Here is a 15,463-nt window from a genome sequence, read left to right as displayed (position 1 = left end):
CCCTGGATAGGATGCCAGTCCATCGCAGGACACTGTTCACACACACATTTATACCTAGGGGCAATCTATGAACCTGCATGTTTTTGTACAATACAAGGAAAATGGAGAACACGGAGGAACCTCATGTGAACACTGAGTGTCCATGGTGTGTGAATGTGTGTGCAGTTGTGCCCTGCGATGGGTTGACACCCCGTCCAGGGTGTCCCCAGCCTTGTTCCCAGAGGCTCCCCCGCAACCTGTGTAGGATAAGCAATACAGAAAATGGATGGATGGATGGAATATGATATTTAATTTTAACATTCTAACATCACCACACAAAGCCACAACAACAACAAAAAATGTGTCACTGTACAGAACAATCTATATCACAGTTTACACTTAACAGCTCAGAAAAAAAAAAAAAACACCTGGCTGAGTGTCCAGTTCTCTGCTGTGAAATTCAAGCTGTGTTAGTCTGGTCTTTCAGGTGCCAATGAAGTGTGTAACACGGGGTGGAATAGATATGTTGGATCTAGATCAGCACCCATTAGTTGGTAATTAGTTCACTATGTTCTCACATATGCCTTTTAAAGAACACGTGCCGTGTCATATTTCAGATCCATCATGTGCGGCCACTGGGATTAGGAGTATGCTTTCTCACCTGCTTTCAAAATGTACAAATAGCTGCCAAGATCACAGATGGGTTATTCTTGAGCCTCAGAAACATGAGGAAATAAAACTTTGGATGCTATAATTATCTGCCACAGACTATATGTAGATCTATTTGTGGATATTGCAGTTTTTTATGACTGCTGCTTATATCTGTCTAGTATATCTCAAACAAGTCAGTGTTTTATGTATTTTACATACAAACTGAGTCTCTAGATTATTAGGTACTACCTCTATAAATGCTTTTCCATCAGAAAAAAAAGAAGATATTTCTATCAAGACAGTGCACAATAAAAAGCGGACATGTTTTGTGGTGCAAGCAATTGAAACAATCTTAGTTTACGGTTTTGTTTTTTAATTTACTGACTGGGTTTTTCCACCCACATCAAAACAAGGCTAACCCATCTACAAAACACTGGTGATTGATTTAAAAAAGAAGATGAAATCGAGTTGCAAAACTGTTACACCATTAAGTTCCACATGACTTTTGAATCCAACTGCAACATTTTAAGTTTTAAGAATTTTACATTTTAAGAATGTAGCTATTCAGTCCATATAGAGTAAATGTACAAAGTGCCTAGGCCTAGGTCAGTGGTGTAATTTAGGAGAAATACAATGACTCCACACAAATAGTAAGACTGTTCAGTGGGCAGATAATACAATATACAGTATAGTGCAGGTTGTACATGAGTACAACAGGAGAAACATGAGAGCTAGCTAGAATAAACAAACCTATTGTCAAGTGTGCAAATCGTAATAAAATTAGCACAAAAAACAAACAACCCAAAAAACATTATTTGCCTTTCATTATAACTTTTCCCCTGGCTGATGTTTTCCTTTCTTTCTGGTTCTTGTATGCAATCCATCACCAGGTTGAGTCACTCCTGTTGGTGAAAGTGGGTTAATTTGACCTAAAGAAGGGCCCAGGCTGGTCTAGAGCACTAGGTCAGAGGATGTATAATAGAATCAGAGCATCCATTACAATGTCATTTTGGTCATTTCTCAGTGCATGTACCTTTGTACACAGCTTTAGCAGAGTTGATACAGAAAGGTAGGGTATGACATCTGTTTGCCGTGGTATAGGTGAAAAGGTCAATAAAAGCAGCTTATGAAGTTCTAAAATTTTGTGGGTAGCAGCTTTTGGCCATTTGCGGTATTGATTTTAATCCAGCAGAGAAGCAGAAGTGGGGCAACTGGATTGAGGCTGAAGTATTAGAAAAGGACATCGCTAACTCTGCATTGGCCTTTTTTAAAAAAAAATTAAAATCCCAAACTTTATGTATTATTTTATCTGTGCATAAACACCCATATAAAATATGCTTGTAAAGCATTTTATATCAATAAATTTAAGATGTATTTGGAGAAGAGATTTAAAACCCATTTTAGCCAAATTTATATTGCAGAACTTCCTCAACTTTTCTCTGCACATTCAAATGGATGCTTAATGTCTCTTGACGAAAACCCCTTAACCCTTCTAGGTTGGTATATTTACTGCAATCAGGGAGATCCGTTTTGTTTTTTATTTGTTTTTTGTCTAGTCCCTGCCCTCTTTGCAGAATTGGCAAATGCAGTGAAGGGGGTGGGTCGCAAGTGTATGTGTGGAGGCAGGGTATAATAGAGACATCCTCATATAGACCTGAGTAACATGGTGGGAGAGACGGAGGAATTTTCAATATTAGCAATCACACAAGTAAAGCTTTATACTAATAATGGACATTGACAGCAGAGATAACAACATGAGTAGTTTTTGTGACAGAGATCATTTGTAGTAGAAGACTTCTCCACCAGAATCACACTTGAGTGATAGAAAATTATGATGAGGTGGATGAGCAGTCGGCTTGGGGCCTTATAAATCTGAACCTCTGTCTGAGAGAACACAAGCCGCTCCGGGAGATTTATATGGAGATTGAATATGCTTGTAGCCTGTGAATGGTACAAACCATGTGATGTTCTTGGCTTAGGTGTTTATATATTAATAAAATCGGCCCACTAATAGTTTTTAAGTATTTATTACATTGTCTATGAGAGATAGTTTGAAATTGTCAAAGATTAAACATTATTTCGGTAACTGCATACTCGAATAGCATTTGCTCAGGACCGGTTCTTGACATTTGGAGGCCCTAGGCAAAATTCATGTTGGAGGCCCCCCCCCCCCCCCCATGTTTTTCCCCCATTACTTTAAAATGTTAACTTTACTTGTTTATTATTATAATTTTATTAGAAATTACTCATAAAGCCACACTGACTAAAATTTTAAGGCGGCTAGAATTCTTTTGGCAGTAATTTGTTCAGTAATTTATTTACAGTAACACACTATTTGGGATAACAAACAGTTTTGCCTACTCTATACAGTAAAATGGGGGAAAAAATACAAGACAACATTACATTACAGACCCCCATTACATTTTGACAGTAAACAAAGTCAAAACCAGAATATCAATGCTCAGTTGCTATTGTAGTTACCAAGCCTTTCTAAGTGCTGATATTGTGGTTTTGACTTTGTTTACTCCTTTGATCTCGATTCTCTGCCTTGCCTGTTTTGATCTGTTTGCCTGATCATATGACCCTTGTCTGTTTAACGTTGTGGATTTTTGCATTACCCATTGGACTTGTTGTTCTTGGATTTTTTTAGGGGGGTTCTGTCATGTATATCAGAGGGAACTCTGAACTACAGTTCCCAGCAGCCACTGCACCTCACTGCATCACAGTCACATGACCACTTGCACCTGAATCACGTTCTTGTTAATGAGCACTCATGTGTATATAGCCAGTTTGCGTTGCACTCTTGGTCTTACGTTTGTCTTCCTTTGCCCTTGTCTATGTTGTTGTGTTTAAGGTCTTTGGTTCATGTTTAGACTTTGCCTTAGTGTTTTGCTGCCTATTTATAGTTTTTGTTTTGTGTTTTTATTGTGCTATTAATTAAAAGTAAATCTGCACTTGCATCCGTCTCCGCCTTGAAATTGTAACAGAGCGCAAGACCAGGAATGCAATGCAAACTGTGGCTATATACACACGAGTGCTCGGTAACAACAGTGATTCAGGTGCAGGTGGTCATGTGACTGTGATTCAGAGCGGTGTAGTGGCTGCTGGGAACTGTAGTATACATGACAATATTCCTAAAAGCAGCAGTAATCAAAACTCTAACAACCAAGAAAAAAAACACACAAGGAAGGGTGTTCCTAGAGGACAGATAAATTCACTGACTTCTGCATAATTTGAAATGTCTCAGTACTTGGGTACCATAACATAATTTGTGCCTACAGCAGTTTTAAACCACAATGGTGCTACAGAGGTGGGCAATCTTTTTTTTTCATTACCTTTGGATGGATGTATTATAACTTCAGCAAGATTCATGTGATTTGTTCTTACAAAGCAATTAATTTTATAACTTAAAAAAAAGTGTTGGAGTGTATTTACCCTTTAACGTGTACTTTAAAGTATGTACTTTGTCAAGTATGTCATGTACTAAACTATACTAAATGGCTTCTTTGGAAACCCACAGCTACACACACTCCACAAGAACGTCTATTTCATAGAACACATTAAAGGGATATTAAAATTATTATGGATATTATGTGTATCCATCCATCCATCCATCCATCCATCCATCTTCAACCGCTTACTCCTTTTCAGGGTCACGGGGAACCTGGAGCCTATCCCAGGGAGCATCGGGCACAAGGCGGGGTACACCCTGGACAGGGTGCCAGTCCATCGCAGGACACACAATCACACACACATTCACACACCCATTCATACACTACGGACACTTTAGACACGCCAATCAGCCTACCATGCATGTCTTTGGACTGGGGGAGGAAACCAGAGTACCCGGAGGAAACCCCCGCAGCACGGAGAGAACATGCAAACTCCGCACACACAGAGCCGCGGGAATCGAACCCCGACCCTGGCGGTATGAGGCGAACGTGCTAACCACTAAGAATATTATGCGTATATTCTTACTAATTGCATGTGGAAGTGCAGTGCCTGTTGGTCAGATTTTGTTACCATGGCAGAGCAATGAGGCAGTGAAAGCTTAGCAACTTTGAACAAGTACTGTCTTGTGCCTATATTATCTAATAAAAGCATCCAAGCAATCTACATTATGTCTAATTTCCACTACTTCCAAAGCACAGAGCTGGCTTTATCTGAAACCCGAAAGGTCTTGGATAGTTATTTGCACTTGGTGTGCTTATACTGCAGATATGGGGCTTAATCACAAGGAGACTTGGAATGTGCATGTCACCTCATTAATTCACACCTACAGTAATTCAAATCTACAGTCTAGATTTGAACATTTTAAGGTGCTGTTACACTGTTAAATATACTTTTTTGGCTTAGAAGTGAGGTAAAATAACTCCCATTTCTGATTTTGTGCCTTTTCTCTCATGTCATTTCATGTTCCAATCTCTCTGTGAATTTGACCTTTTGTGGAGTTTTGTGGGCATCAGTACATGCAAAAAAGCAGTGTCAGGAACACTTTATGGCTGAAACGTTTATAAATCTGGTGGGAAATTTTGTTTGGTTTGGCTTATGCAAACACTTACACACTTTACTAAATGATAAATGAGGCCCAGTGTCCCCATGGACACAACATCACAACATGAGTCTGTGGTCAAGTCAAGTAGATATTGATGACATATATATATATCAGACAAAACAGACAAATAGATAAGGAATAGTACTGCCATTAGAATTATACAATTATGCTTGTTTAATTAGGCCTGGAAATAAAGACTGCTAATAAATGATTAAGAATATATTCTGCTTAATGGAAAAACTTGGAAGAAAACATTTTAATTAACATTGAAAATTGGTCTACTTAGACTACCATTTAATGTTAACATTATTCTACATAGGACTTCCTGTTGGAGGTAATTCTTTTAGTGCAACTTCCTCATCCTTTTTCATTCATCCATGTTGACCTATTTTTCCTCTCTGTTCAGCTGGCATTAAAGTATGAAAGAACATTGAAAATGGGTATGCACCTGGCTACTTTTTTCCCTGATTTCGCACAGCAGGGAAAGAAGACGCAAATAAGGTCCAAGAAAGCAGGATGGTGATTTACAAAGTTACATAACCCAGTTGCTCACAACAAAAACAAAACAAAGCACACAAATGAAAAGAATGACCCAGATGAAACTGTCCTTACATACAGTATGCAGTAAAAAGGATGACATTTCTGACCTACTTTTTTCAAGGTGATGACATCAGTTTGTTTTCCTCTTGACCAGGGCTTTGAACGTTGCATTAGGTCTTTGTAAATGGCACACCTGTAGCTATTGACTGACTGGATTGCAAATGTTTGACTTGATGCTTGGTGCTCCTTTAGTTTAGCCAAGACATCTCAGAATTATGTCCATCTAGAACTTTAAAAAAAAGTTGCTGAGCTCCCAATTCCCTTCCCAAACAGTCCAGACATTAAAAACACTAATCAACTTCAATGAAAGGTAGATTGTGGAAAGAAAGCACATTTTAAGTATTCAATTCAATTCAAATCAATTCAGTTTTATTTGTATAGCACTTTTCACAGTGGACATTGTCACAAAGCAGCTTTACAGAAATATATTATTTCAGATCTACAGTGGTGGAAATAAGTATTGGACGCGTCAACATTTTTTTCAGTAAATATATTTCCAATGAGGCTATTAACATGACATTTTCACCAGACATCAGTATTAACTCAAGAAATCTGGAAATATAAAGAATTCACAAAATTAAAGTCCATAAATAAAGTTATGTGTAATAAAGTGGAATGACACAGGAAAAAATTGATCACACTAAGAAAAAGCAGTTCTCCAAGGCAAAGAACCAGCTAAAATCCGTAATTAATTATACCCTCTATCTGTGCAAATTAATATCATCTGGGTTAGTAAATTGATTGTCTATAAAAAGGCTTTTCCTTACCAAGGTGTCACACAAGAAACATCTCATCATGGGTAAAAGCAAAGACCTCTCCCAAGACCTTCGGAACCTTATTGTTGCAAAACATATCGATGGAATCGGATACAGATGTATTTCAAAACTTCTGAATCCTCAGGTAAGCACCATTGGGGCCGTTATCCGCAAGTGGAGGCAACATCACTCTGTTATCAACTGGCCACGCACAGGAGCTCCTTGCAAGATTTCAGACCAGGAAGTCAGAAGAATAGTCAGAAGAGTAGCCCAAGAACCAAGGACCACTCTGAAAGGGCTCCAGAAACACTTGGAGGCAGCAGGTGCCATCATCACAGAGAAAACAATAGGCAATGCACTCCACTGCTCACGCTCACCCCACAAGACTCCATTACTAAAGAAAAGGCATGTCGAAGCAACTAATTTGGACAAGCCTATGAAATACTGGGAGAGTGTAGTCTGGTCAGACGAGAGCAAAATTGAACTTACTACACACCATGTTTGGAGAAGAAATGGTACTGCACATCATCCTTAAAACACTAAACCAACAGTGAAGTTTGGAGGTGGAAGCATCATGGTGTGGGGCTGTTTTTCATCACATGGTACTGGCAGACTTCATATAATTGAAGGAACGATGAATGGAGACCTTTACCGGGAGATTCTTGAGAAGAATCTGCTGCTATCCACCAGAATGATGAAGATGAGACGTGGGTGGAACTTCGAGCAGGACAACGATCCAAAACATACAGCAAAGGAAACTCTCAATTGGTTTCAGAGAAAAAAAATCAAGGCGTTAGAATGGCCCAGTCAATCACCCGACTTGTATCCAATTGAACAATATTTAAAAACAACATGTTTAGAAGAATGGGCCAAAAATAACACCTGAATACTGTGGCTGATTAATTTCTTCATATAGGAAGTGTCTTGAAGCTGACATTACAAAAGTAGTAAATAAATTTCAGTTAGTGTGTTCAATACTTTTTTTCCTGTCATTCCACTTTATTACACATAACTTTATTTATGGATTTTAATTTTGTGAATTCTTTATATTTATGGATTTCTTGAGTTAATACTGATGTCTGGTGAAAATTTCATGTGAATAGCCTCATTGGAAATATATTTATTGAAAAAAATTTTTATACGTCCAATACTTATTTCCCCCACTGTAAATTTTAAATGACTAAATTTGTCCCTAATGAGCAAGTCAGAGGTGATAGTGGCAAGGAAAAACTCCCTAAGATGATATGAGGAAGAAACCTTGAGAGGAACCAGACTCAAAAGACATCTCATCTGGGTGACACAGGATAGTGCAATTATAAATAAGTAAATCCCTTCTATAACTGTGTGCTATACGATAAAACAAAAAGGCAACTGTGTAATCAGGAAATTCACCACAGTCTCAACATGAAGTCTATTCCGCTGAAGTCGTGAACTGATGGAGACCAATGCGCAAAGTCTGGACCGTCAACCAAAGTCTCAAGACACCACATCAAAATTGCCCGCATCAATTGCAGTCCAATGCCATCTGTGCCATCACAATGCCAAAGTGTGTCCCCAGACTGTCCATATGGGGCCTTCCTCATCAACAGTGACTGGCCTCCAAGTGATGGGAACTCCAGAAGCAGGGCACCAGGATGGTCCAGGCTGGCCTAGAGAGCAGAACAGGTCAGGCCCACTGCTATCCCAGGAGCAACACGTAGAGCTTGCTATTGTTATGATTAGACGTTGGTATCATCCAGTCTTCACAGATGTTGCCGTCATCTGGAATCTTTGTAGAGGATGAGTCTGAGCTGGAGCTGGCACATTCACTGATAACCTCGAGATGGACATCCTAAAGTTGGAACAGGAAACAGAGAAGGATTAGCATAGCTGCTGTTCATTGCATTTCAGGCAGAGATGAGCATGTGCATTTATTGTTTAATCAGATATGACTGGAGTATAAGGTGATGAGATGTGAATGCTAGGCTAAAGAAATATGTCTTTAATCTGGATTTAAACTGAGAGAGTGTGTCTGAACTTGAACATTATCAGAAAGGCTATTCCAGAATTTAGGAGCTATGTGTGAAAAAGCTGTACCTCCTTTAGAAGACTTTGACATCGTCAGTATTATCAAAAGTCCAGAGTTTTGTTACCTTAAAGTGCGTGAAGGATTGTAACGTGATAGAATATTGGTTAAATATAAAGGAGCTTGGCCATTTCGGGCTTTATAAGCGAGTAGCAGTATTTTATAATTGATACTGAACTTAACAAGTAACCAGTGTAGAGATGATAAAATTGGGGTTCATATTTTCATGATCTGGTAAGCACTCTAGCAGCTGCATTTTGGACTAACTGTAGCTTATTTATTGATTATGAAGGAGAACCACCTAGCAGTGCATTATAATAATCCAGTCTTGCGGTCATGAATGCATGAACTAGTTTTTCTGCATAAGAAACAGATAACATTTTACTTAACTTGGCAATATTTCTACGATGGAAGAAGGCTGTTCCCTTTCAAAGGGAACTCAATGTTGCATGAGCTTCATGCTGTGGGAAGCACCCTCACGCATGACCAGCATCTAAAGCTTGTGCAACATCATGCCTATTTATAGGCCTGCCATGATCAGGTGATGAGGCAATTAAGCGCGTCGCGTGACATAAAAACAGCACTTGTGAATCACGCTGTCAGCCTAATTATCTTCACCGAGACTTTATGTTGGTCGTTTGTGTAATGCTTACAAAAAGACTCTTAATTTCCTCTCTATTTTTTCAAAAAAAGAAAGAAAAATCTCTTACTTCTCTGTCCCTTTTAAAAAAAGAGTGAGAAAAGTCTGAGCGAGAGAGAATTCAGGAAGGTCTTGTCATGCCTTGCTCCTGTTTCATCATGGTGGGGGGGACACACTTTCTGTGTGAAGTGTCTAGGGATGGAGAATGCCAGCACAGCCCTTGAGGGGTCTGACTGTGTGTATTGTGAACACCTTACAATCAGGCATCTTTGCTCATGGCTAACTCTCTTCTCGGCTGAAGGGAGTTCAGTTTCAGAGCCTCGCGCATCTGGGCCAGCCGGCTGGCTCAGGTCTTGGGGATCTCGTATGGATCAGGAAGAACAGCCAGAGACAAGCACTGCTCTATCTCCTACTCTCTCTTCTGGGTCTGGCTCTCAGGATTTTGGAGCTCGCGTCTCGACTCCTCCTTCTGCTATGGAAAGCCAAAACACCCTCTCTGACTCTGAGGAGCCAGTACGGGGTGCCATTGCACCAAAAACAGAGAGCAGCACTTAAACATACACAGAGTTGCTTGAAGTGATTACTAGGGCAGTTGAAAAACCCAATCTAGACTGGCCCGGGGAAGAGGAAGTGGCTCGTATCAGGCTGGATGAGCGCCTTCTCCCCAGTGAGAATAAATCTCCCTCACACCACAGAAAACCCCTTTTCTCAGAAGTGCATGTTGAAATATCAGGCTTCTGGGGAAAACCATACACTAGACATATTTATAACCTCACGATGTCAGATTATTCGGCCATTGTGGGGAGTGAACAGTACGGCTATTTAGCTATGCCGAAGGCGGAGGAGATGCTTGTGAGTCACCTCTCTCCATCAACGGCAGGTAATTTAGGGGGGGCCGGCATTGCCTTCCAAGCCATGTAAGGCCACCTTGGCATTGGTGTAGGTTTACAGCCGTTATTTCCTGGGCCGCAAAAACATGGGTGTATGTGGCCAATTTTAGATCTGCATCATCTGAACCATACTCTTCAGACATACAGGTTTAAGATGCTGACGCTCAAACTTATCTTTCCACAGATTCAGTTCGAGGACTGGTTTGTGAAGATACGTATAAAAGATGCATATTTCCACATAGAAATTTCGCACAGTCACAGGAAGTTCCTGAGGTTCGCATTTGGAGGCAACATGTACCAATATCGGGTTCTTCCCTTCAGGCTAGCATTATCCCCTCGCACCTTCACAAAGTGCATAGATGCCACATGGTTCCCTTGCAACTCCAGGGCATCCATGTGCTAAACTACCTGGATAACTGGGTAATTCTAGCATGATCCTGGGAACTGGCACTTCAACTTCAAGATGTTGTTCTCGCCCACATAAGGAGCTTGGGGCCCAGGTTGAACCTCAAGAAGTGTATGCTTTTTCCAGTGCAGAGGACAAATTTTCTAGGGGTTATATGGTATTCTACTATGATGAGGGTGTTTCTATCCCCAGCACGTGTAGGGTTAATCCTATCAACATTGAGCAAGATACAGCTGGGCATCCCCTCCTGTGTCTAGGAGAGACTGTTGGGGCTTATGGCAGCAGCAGCCAACATCATACCATTGGGCCTATTGCACATGAGACCGTTTCAGTGGCGGCTGAAAAGTCCTCGGACGAAACCTCTGAGAGTAATCAGTGTCATGCAGCGACGCCTAGGTGTTCTGACAATTTGGAGGTGTCCCCAGTTCCTAGCATCGGGTCACACTCTAGGGGCGTCTCCATATTGCAAGACAGTAGTGACAGATGCCTCCTTCACAGGCTGAGGTGCGGTCTTAGATGGCTGTCCAGCTCGTGGTCTTTGGAGCAGCTGTTATCTGGAGTGGCATATAAATCCCTAGAAATGTGGGCCGTATTTGGGTCACCATGTGTTAGTTGTGATCTCATCACAGTGGTGATCTCATACATCAACCACCAGGGAGGGTTACGTTCACGCTTAATGTTCAGGCAGACGCAACTAATTCTTCACTGGGCAGAGGGAAAGTTCTTGTCAGTGAGTGCAGTGTACATTCCGGTTGCCCGGAACGTGGGGGCAGAGATCCTGTCAAGGTAGGGGCTGAGGCCCGGGGGTTGGAGGCTCCATCCTCAAGTGGTGGAGTCCATTTGGCAGAGGTTCAGCCAAGGAGAAGTGGATGTGTTCGCCTCCGAGGAGAAACACACTGCCCACACTCCTCTCGCACCACTGGGGCTGGATGCCATGGTGCACACATGGCTGAGGTCACATCTGTACTCTTTCCTCCCACCCCCATCACTCTGCTTCCACAAGTTTTATTGAGAGTTTTTCAAGACCGTCTATGTCTGCTGCTAGTAGAACCTTATTGGCCAGCTCAAATATGGTTCTCAGAGATAATATCCATGCTAGATGGCACTCCTTGGGAGATTCCCGTCTGCAGGGATCTACTGTCTCAAGCCAGAGGACTGATTTATCACCCTCGGCCAGAACTATGGAAACTGTGGGTCTGGCCCCTGAGGGGCACCAGCTCATAGATTCTGGTCTCACAACTGAGGTTGTAGAGACCATGTAAAATGCTAGAACGCCATTCACGACGAAATTGTATGCGCTCAAGTGGCAACTTTTTGTCTCGTGGTGTGAGGAACGTCGGCTAGACCCAGTGAACTGCGCAATAGCTACAGTCCTGGAGTTCTTACAAGGACGTTTCTCAGCAGGGTTGGCTCCTTCTACAATCAGGATCTATGAGGCCACCATTTTGGCCAGCCATGCCCCTATTGATGGAGCCTCTGTGGGGCAACATCCTCTAACTTTGAGATTTATGCATAGTGTCAGGAAGCTGAGGCCCATTTGCAGCCCTGCATACCTTCCTAGGACCTTTCTGTGGTCCTGGAAGTTCTGTCAGGTGCCCCATTTGAGCCCTTAGGGTCAGCCTCTGAGAAGCTTCTAACTCTAAACGTAGCTCTTCATCTCTCAAGCGAGTAGGAGATCTTCAAGCTCTCTGTTGCCCCTTCCTGCCTTGACTTTAACCTTGGATTAGCCAAGGTCTTCCTGTATCCTAGGCCGGAGTATATTCCTAAAGTGGCTACATCTGCTGCCCAGCCAGTAGTGTTGCAGGCTTTCAGCCCTCCTCTGTTCCTCAAACTGGAACATGGGAAATCGCACCGACTGTATCCAGTAAGGGCTCCCTGTACTTACGTCCACTGCTCTGGCCAGTGGAGTAAGTCAGAGCAGCTGCTGGTCAACTTTGGCGGCAACAACAGAAGTGATGCTGTGTTGAAACAGCGCATCTCTAATTGGATAGTGGAAGCTATCTCTATGACTTATGAGGCACGTGGTCTCGCTACGCCTCTGGGCATGAGAGCTCATTCCACTAGGGGGGGTCGCCTCCTCGAAGGCTTTGTCCAAAGGAATATCCTTACACGATATGTGTGCTGTGGGGTGGTCTATGCCGCACACATTCATTCGATTTTATAGCCTGAATATACATTCCGGCCCAGGCTCGAGTGTCTTGCAGTGACCCTCAGGCTCAGACCTTTTTGAACAAGCTGTATCCTCAGTATGACGAAGTGGGTATTCTCGTTCCCACAGTGTTAAGCTAACACAACGTGAAGTTCCCTTTGAAAGGGAACATTTTGCATGTAACCCTGTTCCCTGAGAAGGGAACGAGACGTTGCGTAGCTCTGTCATAGTGGGGCATGCCTGTGAATTGCGTCTTCACTTCAGATAATAGAGGCTGACTGTACGGTTCACAGGTGTCGTTTATATATCATGCGACGCGCTTAACTGCTACGTCACCTGATCACGGCAGGCCTATAAATAGGCATGATATTACACAAGCTTCAGATACCGGTCACGCGCAAGGGTGCTCCCACAGTGTTAAGCTAACGCAACGTCTCGTTCCCTTATCAGGGAACAGGCTTACATGCATAGCCCAGATGTTAATAATATTGAGAAGAGGCTAGTTTTGGTGAAATGTCTTTTTCCTGAGGACAATAAAAAGGTGTGCAAACAACACAGTTTATGCGGAAGATGTTCAGCAACACAATGCCAGACTACACCAGGTCCTTAGAAAATTGAGGGATGAGGGCCTAACACTTAATGAAAAATATAAGTTTATTAAGATAATATTATGTTTGTTTCGCACCGCATCATGTTAGAGGGGATTGCTCTAGATCCAGGCAAAGTCAGATTGATTTTGGAAATACCTTAGCCAACCAATGCAGCAGACATTAGGAGAGTAATTGGAATGGCTAATTATTTAGACAAGTTTCTTCCCTACCTTGAAATATTCATCCATCCGCTCAAAGATCTACTGAGTGAGAAAAATGAGTGGCGTCAGTTAGCACTACAACAAGAAGGATCTCAGAAATTGAAAACTGAACTTAGGACAAAGAAAAAGACTTAGCCACATATTAATCGACAACTAAATCCTGATGTCTGCATTTGGCTAGTTTTGGTGAAACTTTTTTTTCCTGCGTAAAAGAAAAAGGCAGATTTCAGAAAGAATAATGACTTTAAGGCATGCTTTGTTAACCTGAAGATGCCATCTATTGGTAAGAAAGCATTAGACAAAATACATCCAGCTGTTAACTAAATAACTGATGACTAGATCCTTCCATCTCCTGTAAGAAACAAATGCAACTATATATATATTTCCCCCATCCACCCTTAACTTAATTAACAAGTCGTCAATACAGTCTTTTAGTACAATCTTTTTATTAATTTTAATTAATAAAAAGTTATACTTACATTTGTTAAATTTGCTATCGCCGTTGCTGTTGGAGTACGGGAAATAGTGCGTTGGCGAGTGTACATCGGATGTACACTTGAAATCAGAGTGCATTGTAGGTAGAAATGAGTGAATGAATGTAGGGAATTAAGTTTTTCACTCAGAATTCGGACACCACTACAAAATGGCCGACACCCTATATAGTACACTATATAGGAGATAGGGAGCAATTTCAGACACAGCATCTGACAGTCTCGACGGGTTGATGGCGCTTGCGCTCTTTTGAACTCTGAGTAAACAGGCAAATGATCTATCCCGAAATGATCAACAAAACAAGGCCCAGTTTATTTTTAGAATACATTACAATCACGTAAAAAATAGATGATGACAACTCACATACTTACATCACGAGCTGCACTTTCTTTGCGTGCCTGTTTAGCCTTTTGCTCAGCAGCCCCTGAAGGATGTGTTCGTTTCTGCACCATCATAAGTTGCTGACTGCAGAAAGGTTGGATTTTTGCAATTTGCTCATAGTACCCTATCTCTTCATACATTCACAGGGTGGAAACCACTTTACAATGGTGACATTAATTTGTGTCACTACAGGTGTGTGACCAGTCACCTATATCCAATGGACAAAGAGACTAATCTTTTGCTGCCCGTCTTGATTGGTGGACTAGCATATAATGATGTGGCGGTTATGGAGGCCCTAGGCAATTGCCTACTCTGCCTATAGGTAACGCCGGCCCTGTGCCAGGGAAAGTAAATAAAGACAGTCTTTTCAGAAAGTCAAGCAGACTAATTTAAAATACTATCATGACATTACATACTCAGTAACTAAGTCACTTTATGCCATTATGTTCAAAGCATTTCTAAATGACTGAATGCAACATACACAGATCCAAACTCTGTAATTTGATGACAGTATTAATGTAAATAATGTGGTTAGCTGTTTCACAATTAAATAAAAAAAGGATTTTTTTTGTTTCTCCTGCCTGGATTTCAAATATCAATTTGATATTGATATTGATATTGATTGTCTATCTATGCTTTTGTCCACACGTCTGTGTTTAGTTTTTGCCACAGTATTTTGCCTCATGTTATTGTGTCTTTGTATTTTGTTTGTTTGTTTAATGAATGTTTGAAGATCTGCGCTTGCTTCCGTATCCAACTTTGTAACGTGACAGAACGTAAGACCTACAACAGAACCAGCGGATCATCATGAAATACCTGGGTTCACTCTGCCACCTATGTTCGCAGAGAACTATGCTACGCTATGCCAACAGGAGGAGGAGTACCAAGCTGCGATATGTAAGCAGCAGGAGGACATGGAGGAGTCCGGGTACAAGTGGGAGACTGTTTCCTCCTCATGCTTCGCGGAGAGCATCGTTCCTCCCTTTGGCCTCGCGGAGAACCTTGCTCCCTTCTCTGGCCTCGCGGAAATCTTGGAGCTTCCCTCGGGCCTCGCGGAGAACATCGCTCCCCTCTCCTGTCCTGCTGAGG

The sequence above is a fragment of the Ictalurus furcatus genome, chromosome 2 (genome assembly GCF_023375685.1).
Source record: "Ictalurus furcatus strain D&B chromosome 2, Billie_1.0, whole genome shotgun sequence".
Classification (NCBI taxonomy): Eukaryota; Metazoa; Chordata; class Actinopteri; order Siluriformes; family Ictaluridae; genus Ictalurus; species Ictalurus furcatus.
This window is presented reverse-complemented; position numbering follows the sequence as displayed.